Source organism: Oncorhynchus mykiss, chromosome 7 (assembly GCF_013265735.2).
Source record: "Oncorhynchus mykiss isolate Arlee chromosome 7, USDA_OmykA_1.1, whole genome shotgun sequence".
Classification (NCBI taxonomy): Eukaryota; Metazoa; Chordata; class Actinopteri; order Salmoniformes; family Salmonidae; genus Oncorhynchus; species Oncorhynchus mykiss.
In genome coordinates, this window is record NC_048571.1 from 63143486 (window position 1) to 63152589 (window position 9104).

The following is a 9104-nucleotide window of genomic DNA, read 5'->3' on the forward strand; positions in this document are numbered from 1 at the left end:
CCCATCAGATCTTAACCCCACATACAGTGGGGCAAAATAGTATTTAGTCAGCTGACAATTGTGCAAGTTCTCCCACTTAAAAAGATGAGAGAGGCCTGTAATTTTCATCATAGGTACACTTCAACTATGACAGACAAAATCCAGAAAATCACATTGTAGGATTTTAAATGAATTTATTTGCAAATTATGGTGGAAAATAAGTATTTGGTCAATAACAAAGGTTTCTCAACACTTTGTTATATACCCTTTGTTGGCAATGACAGAGTTCAAATGTTTTCTGTAACGGCGGTCAACTGGCCTATGAAGCCTGCCACATCCTGCAGTCCTTCATCGCTGTGGCCTATGCCGGGATCTACCTGTTCCTGTGGCAGAGTGGGAGGGACAGCCAGGCGCTCCAGGTAGAGCGATACCAGCAGAAGGTAACCCAGACCTTGGCCCTGCTGGTGCTGGCCACCCTCCTACACCCTGACCTTTGCCCTCCTGGGGGGTCGCAGCCACGGGGCCATCACCCCACTACAGACCCTTCAGTGTGTTCGCCCGCCTCATGGCCACCTCCATCCTCATGTCTCAGAAGTTCAGACAGGACCTGCTGAAGCTGTGTAGCGGGGGGTGACCACAGACCACTCTATACAGGACTATACAGGGGGAATTGTGTTGAAGGTTATGCTTTTTGTCCATGACAACCCGGATGGGGACTGAAAATCGAATGCCTGAGAGCAGCACTCAACTAGCTGTCAAACACTAGCTACTGTTGTCTTATTTCACTGTAGAGCCTCTAGCCCTGCTCAATATGCCTTAACCAACCATGTTGTTCCACCTCCTACATATGCAATGAAATCACCTGGTTTAAACATCTCTCATCATTACGCAATGCCTAGGTTTACCTCCAATGTACTCACATCCTACCTTACCCTTGTCTGTACACTATGCCTTGAATCTATGCTATTGTGCCCAGAAACCTTCTCCGTTCACTCTCTGTTCCGAACGTGCTAGACAGCCAGTTCGCATAGCCTTTAGCCGCACCCTTATCCTACTTCTCCTCTGGTGATGTAGAGATTAATCCAGGCCCTGCAGTGCCTAGCTCCACTCCCACTCCCCAGGTGCTCTCATTTGTTGACTTCAGTAACCGTAAAAGCCTTGGTTTCATGCATGTTAACATTAGAAGCCTACTCCCTAAGTTTGTTTTACTCACAGCTTTAGCACACTCTGCCAACCCGGATGTCTTAGCCATGTCTGAATCCTGGCTTAGGAAAACCACCAAAAACCCTGAAATCTCCATCGCTAAGTATAACATTTTCCGCAAAGATAGAACTGCCAAGGGGAGCGGTGTTGCAATCTACTGCAAAGATAGCCTGCAGAGTTCTGTATTACTATCCAAGTCTGTACCCAAACAATTCGAGCTTCTACTTCTAAAAATTCACCTTTCCAGAAACAAGTCTCTCACTGTTGCCACTTGCTATAGACTTCACCTCTGCCCCCAGCTGTGCCCTCGATACCATATGTGAATTGATTGCCCCCCATCTATCTTCTGAGCTTGTGCTACAAGGTGACCTAAACTGGGACATGCTTAAAACTTCTTAGGGCTGCAATCCCGTTACCGGGATCGATATGACGACAACAGCCAGTGAAAGTGCAGCATCACTACTCTGGACAGCAGGGAATACGTGGACAACTACAAATACCTGGCTGTCTGGTTAGACTGTAAACTCTCCTTCCAGACTCACATTAAGCATCTCCAATCCAAAATTAAATATAGAATCGGCTTCCTATATCACAACAAAGCATCCTTCACTCACGCTGCCCAAACATACCCTCATAAGGCTGGCCATCCTACTGATCCTAGACTTCGGTGATGTCATCTATAAAATAGCCTCCAACACGCTACTCAACAAATTCGATGCAGTCTATCACAGTGCCATCCGTTTTGTTACCAAAGCCCCATACACTACCCACCATTGCGACCTGTACACTCTCGTTGGTTGGCCCTCGCTTCATATTCGTCGCCAAACCCACTGGCTACAGGTTATCTACAAGTCTCTGCTAGGTAAAGCCCCGCCTTATCTCAGCTCACTGGTCACCATAGCAGCACCCACTCGTAGCACATGCTCCAGCAGGTATATCTCACTGGTCACCCCCAAAGCAAATTCCTCCTTTGGTCATCTTTCCTTCCAGTTCTCTACTGCCAATGACTGGAACGAACTGCAAAAATCTCTGAAGCTGGAGACTCAGATCTCCCTCACTAGCTTTAAGCACCAGCTGTCAGAGCAGCTCACAGATCACTGCACCTGTACATAGCCCATCTGTAAACAGCCAATCTATCTACCTACCTCACCCCCATACTGTATTTATTTATTTATCTTGCTCCTTTGCACCCCAGTATCTCTACTTACACATTGATCTTCTGCACATCTACCATTCCAGTGTTTAATTGCTATATTGTAATTACTGTGCCACCATGTGCTATTTATTACCTTAACCTACCCCATTTGCACTCACTGTATATAGGCTTTTTAAAATGTTGTTCTACTGTATTATCAACTGTATGTTTTGTTTAATCCATGTGTTGTTGTGTGTTGAATTGCTATGCTTCATCTTGGCCAGGTTGCAGTTGCAAATGAGAACTTGTTCTCAACTAGCCTACCTGGTTAAATAAAGGTGAAATAAAAAATGTATTTAAAAAAATATATATTTCCTTCCAAACCGCGGCTGCTATGAAAATTAAATGGGACTGTAGCGACTGTGTTGGCATCAAAATCTGGGGTGTGAACTATGTTTCTATTCAAGTGTTGATTGGCATGGTAATCGCCCGATAGTATTGGAGAAAAGTTGAAAGGACTGACCCCTTTGACGCTGTACGTTAAATTGCGACATGTCATGACATAATGTACATCACGTATAATGCAACTCATTCGGTGTCGTACAACCTCTCCCCACCGGCTGTAGCATTTCTCTCACAGATTAAAAACAAGAAACGGACAGGGTAAAGGGGTATACCTAGTCAATTGTACAACTGAATGCATTCATGTTCATCACTGCAAGCCAACATGACTCTCAAAAGCCGCGACAGCCGCTGTTAACTTTTATTTGAAGGGCAGCGCTAAAGTTGACACATTATATTCACTCTTTACATTGTTTCATTTACATTTTAGAGGTGATAAATTGGACAGATCGGGTGAAAAAAGACGCTTCCCCACACGGCTTATCTCCCCTTTCACTGTCACGCAGTAGGTTTCGCTTCCCCACACGGCTTATCTCCCCTTTCCCTGTCACTCAGTAGGTTTCGCTTCCCCACACGGCTTATCTCCCCTTTCCCTGTCACGCAGTAGGTTTCTCTTCCCCACACGGCTTCTCTCCCCTTTCCCTGTCACGCAGTAGGTTTCGCTTCCCCACACGGCTTATCTCCCCTTTCCCTGTCACTCAGTAGGTTTCTCTTCCCCACACGGCTTATCTCCCCTTTCCCTGTCACGCAGTAGGTTTCTCTTCCCCACACGGCTTATCTCCCCTTTCCCTGTCACTCAGTAGGTTTCTCTTCCCCACACGGCTTATCTCCCCTTTCCCTGTCACGCAGTAGGTTTCTCTTCCCCACACGGCTTCTCTCCCCTTTCCCTGTCACTCAGTAGGTTTCTCTTCCCCACACGGCTTATCTCCCCTTTCCCTGTCACGCAGTAGGTTTCACTTCCCCACACAGCTTATCTCCCCTTTCCCTGTCACGCAGTAGGTTTCACTTCCCCACACGGCTTATCTCCCCTTTCCCTGTCACGCAGTAGGTTTCTCTTCCCCACACGGCTTATCTCCCCTTTCCCTGTCACTCAGTAGGTTTCTCTTCCCCACACGGCTTCTCTCCCCTTTCCCTGTCACGCAGTAGGTTTCTCTTCCCCACACGGCTTATCTCCCCTTTCCCTGTCACGCAGTAGGTTTCGCTTCCCCACACGGCTTATCTCCCCTTTCCCTGTCACGCAGTAGGTTTCTCTTCCCCACACGGCTTATCTCCCCTTTCCCTGTCACGCAGTAGGTTTCGCTTCCCCACACGGCTTCTCTCCCCTTTCCCTGTCACGCAGTAGGTTTCTCTTCCCCACGCGGCTCATCTCCCCTTTCCCTGTCACGCAGTAGGTTTCACTTCCCCACACGGCTTATCTCCCCTTTCCCTGTCACGCAGTAGGTTTCACTTCCCCACACAGCTTATCTCCCCTTTCCCTGTCACGCAGTAGGTTTCACTTCCCCACACAGCTTATCTCCCCTTTCCCTGTCACGCAGTAGGTTTCTCTTCCCCACGCGGCTCATCTCCCCTTTCCCTGTCACGCAGTAGGTTTCACTTCCCCACACAGCTTGTCTCCCCTTTCCCTGTCACGCAGTAGGTTTCTCTTCCCCACCTGCCATTTTTAAAAAGACCCGACGGAGCTCACTGCCTTCTTCAATCATGCAGAGACGGGCAGCATGAATGTTCTCGTCATTGATTTTAGCTGGAAAGGGGAGAAATTGTATTTTACAATGGTATTCATATTACAGTTGACCTGAAAGTATCACATTTTTGGGCGCTAAAATAAGGTAAATTGTACATTACAGCGTGATGTACAAAAGTGCGTTAGCTAACAAAATCTAGACTGTGGGAAAACTACTGCTCCCTATTATGCAGTGACCTGTTGGCCTTCAAGGCAGACGTTTCTATAGGTTTTTGTAAAAACGGTCCCACACAAAGTCAAAATGTGATTAATTGATTCCACTGTCACTCCAAAATGCTGCCCTAATACAGCAGATGCCTTTATCTAGCTTCTGATGGCCTAGCCAATGGCTGTCTTAGCTAGCTATATTTTATCTCCCCAGAGACCAGCAAAGAAAAATCCTGATTGGATTTTCTAAATAATATAATTATCAATATATTAATCTGAAGGAGTAGAACGTCCATTGTTACCCACTGTTTGGGTTAGTAATAATTTGTCGAGTGACTCCATTTTCCCTCAGCATGCCTTTTTTCACTATTCTGAATGTCTAAAGAATCCATATGTTGTTCTGAAATATAAACAAAAAAATACTGTACATGATGAACTCTTATTATGGTGATGATTTGACAAAATTGTTCTGGTCTTGGTCTTTTTTAATGACTGCCACCTCTGTGTTGAGGGAATGTAGGAAACCACGTCTTCAAAGCAAAGACAAACTTTGTAAATCAGGTAACTGGGTATGACTGAGTTGCGTGAAGGCAGACATGAAGGAATCGCCAACGCTCTCTGTAGCGGATTAATCCTCCCATTGTTTTTTCCCCAGCCAGACCCAGGGCACTGTGTAAAATCTGATTATGTGTCAATCTAAACCAGGGTTACAGAACCACACTATCCTCTCATAAGTAACCTGACAAATATAATAGTATATAAGTGTATTTTCATACCCTATCTAATAGAGCTTCTATGGTCATGGTTTATAACAGTGTGATTCTTCACACTAGCCCTGTAGGAAACACTGAACAACCAGGGTCCTTATCTGTGATCAAAGGGTTTCTGCCAAATCAGCCCTAATTCCTGTCATTTTATCTAATTCACATAAATCATCCTCCCTCCCTGCCAAGGATGCCTTATCCTCATTGATAAGACTTAACCTCCTTTTACTTCTAACAGGGGAAACGTAATTTAGCATCATCAAGGTAGTTGATAACGTTAGAGCCTTGACTCCAGTCATATGTATGGTTAACAAATGCAATCAAATTAAGCAACGTAATAAAATAGGAGTGGTTATTGCAATAGCGTTGAAATTATAAATCGATGATAAGGTAGAATGATAAATTCACGGAACTCTTAAAATGAAATAACAACCTTTACACGTCTTAATCAGCAGCGTAAATCAGAAGTGAAAGTTTTAATAGATTGTTTTGTGGTTTGTGCCCTCGGTCCCAGGCAATTATGTGCAGGGAGAAGTTGAGTGTGAGCCAAAGTTCATCACATGCCATGCCAGCCAGCTGGTCAACAGGGGCATGGTTACAGGGATCAGGGTGTAAGAGAGGCAACTCATAGCCAGAGGACCAACAACACCACCGCAAACGCACATACAAATATAAAATAGACAGTTGGGCTACAGTGCGAAATTGAATGCAACTGGACGAATCATGGTGAAATATAATGTTGTTGAAAGCCTGGACAGAGGCTAAGTGAAGGCAATGGCAAAGCTTTAATGGTGAAGGAGCAGAACAGGGGTGTGTGTGTGTGTGTGTCTATGATGGAGCAGTGACTGTCTGATGAGGAACAGGCTGTCTTACTGTAGTGAGCTACTGTGGGTTATAGGCCTACATCATGGGCTGGATAGAATCAGTCTTCATAACTGTAGTGAGCTACTGTGGGTTATAGGCCTACATCATGGGCTGGATAGAATCAGTCTTCATAACTGTAGTGAGCTACTGTGGGTTATAGGCCTACATCATGGGCTGGATAGAATCAGTCTTCATAACTGTAGTGAGCTACTGTGGGTTATAGGCCTACATCATGGGCTGGATAGAATCAGTCTTCATAACTGTAGTGAGCTACTGTGGGTTATAGGCCTACATCATGGGCTGGATAGAATCAGTCTTCATAACTGGATAATAATTGCTTTATTTTCCTGATAAAATTATAGAAAAATAAAAAATATTGTATAACTGTGATTGAGAATAGCCTATGCTCAGTCTATAGATGTCCATTCGTATTATTTTTGAAAGCCACAACAACTTCAGGACAACACCTTTGGGAAATAAAGTTAAAGTCATGAACAGTAGCTGTCTCAAAGCTTTTAAGATAGGCCTAGTAGGAGGACAGGTTATTGGCCATGTGTTTTTCAACCTCGCATGGAGGGATTTTCCCACCCGTTTGTTCTCTCTCATTATTAGTCCTCTGGATACCGTATGTTTTTAAGCTATTCAAATAACTTTGAGATGGAACGTTACATTCATTGTTTGATCGGGAGAAAGCCATACATAAAACAATGAAGCATAGCCTTCAGTCATATTCATAGCCTATCGAATGGAGAGAGAGAAGGGAATATAGGGTACTTTTTTTGAACACCTAGACATAAGATAGTTAAGGAGTGTCCGTGCATCCAACAGAGAAAGAAACAATATTTTGTTTCTGCACTGCTTTGGTGGAATTCTCCGCTCTGTCTGGCCTACATCCCTCTCTTCCGTTCTGTAGGCTACATAAATTTTTTTTTGAAATAGGCAAGACCAAATAGGAATAGGCACATTACTTGGAATATCACCTGTGTATTGCCCTGCTGTGCAATGGAATCAAGTTTAAAATGGGTTAAACCATCAACGATGGCTGTCAATCATCAATAGACGATGCTATCGTAATATTGCGTTGCCCAGCCCTACTTATGACCCACGATCAACTGACATGGAACACCAACAAAGTACTCCATCCAACCAATGATTACAAAATATCTGCAGATGCAGGAGGGATAAACAAAGCGACCATCAAATCCTACATTCATAACTTTCCCTCACTTGGTCCTCTACCACTTAGTAGCATTGTGTTGCTATTTTCCTTCATAGCACGACAACAGTGAACACTGGACACGCTGGCTGGACAGAAAGCATGTGAGAGAATGAGAGACTTACAGACATCCGGGGCCTCGTCCGAGCCGTCTGGGCAGTCTTTCTCTCCATCGCAGTGCCAGCCCTTGGAGATACACGTTACTTGGTCCTTACACACAAACTGCTTTGGACTGCACGTCTTTGGGGCTGAAACACAATACAAATATTAACTAACAATAAAAGTCTGTAGCAGATAACACTATGTAGCAGCAAACACGAAACACAATGTTGAATAGAAAGTTTGATGCATTATGGTTGTTTGAGAAGGCAAAAGCGGCTCAATAATTGTGAACTGCATAACGAAGTGTTAGGTAAAAATATAAAAGGGGGTTTGACAGACATCCCATAATACTTGTTGTATAATATGAGAAGAATGTTGAATCATCGTTGATTAAATGTTATTTCAGATTGATAGGTGAATCATTAGACAAATGCAGTTTTTCTGTTGATTTCTGTTGACGTTTCTATTTCTGTAGAGTCATCTGGCTATTAGAATGAAGGCTAAGGCAGCTTTGAATCTCAACAGTTAAAACAGGGACTAATTGGGCTCAGAGAATGTTGTCCTGATTGGCAGCTCGTTAGTGGAAGGGCACATACCCGCACAGGCAAGGCGCACACACACACACACACTCACAGGCAAGGCGCACACACACACACACACACACACTCACAGGCAAGGCGCACACACACACACACACACACACACACAAGGCGCACACACACACACACACACACACAAGGCGCACACACACACACGGCGCACACACACACAGGCACGGCGCACACACACAGGCAAGGCGCACACACACACACGGCGCACACACACACACTCACAGGCAAGGCGCACACACACACACACACTCACAGGCAAGGCGCACACACACACACACACACTCACAGGCAAGGCGCACACACACACACTCACAGGCAAGGCGCACACACACACACACACTCTCTCACAGGCAAGGCGCACACACACACTCTCACAGGCAAGGCGCACACACACAAGGCGCACACACACACGGCGCACACACACACACACACGGCGCACACACACACACACACGGCGCACACACACACACAAGGCGCACACACACACACACAAGGCGCACACACACACACAAGGCTCACACACACACACAAGGCGCACACACACACACACACACACAAGGCGCACACACACACACACACGGCGCACACACACAAGGCGCACACACACACAAGGCGCACACACACAAGGCGCACACACGGCGCACACACACACACACACGGCGCACACACGGCGCACACACGGCGCACACACGGCGCACACACGGCGCACACACACACACACACGGCGCACACACGGCGCACACACACACACACACACACGGCGCACACACACATGGCGCACACACACACAGGCAAGGCGCACACACAGGCAAGGCGCACACACACACACACACTCACAGGCAAGGCGCACACACATACACACACTCTCACAGGCAAGGCGCACACACACACACTCTCACAGGCAAGGCGCACACACACACACACTCTCACAGGCAAGGCG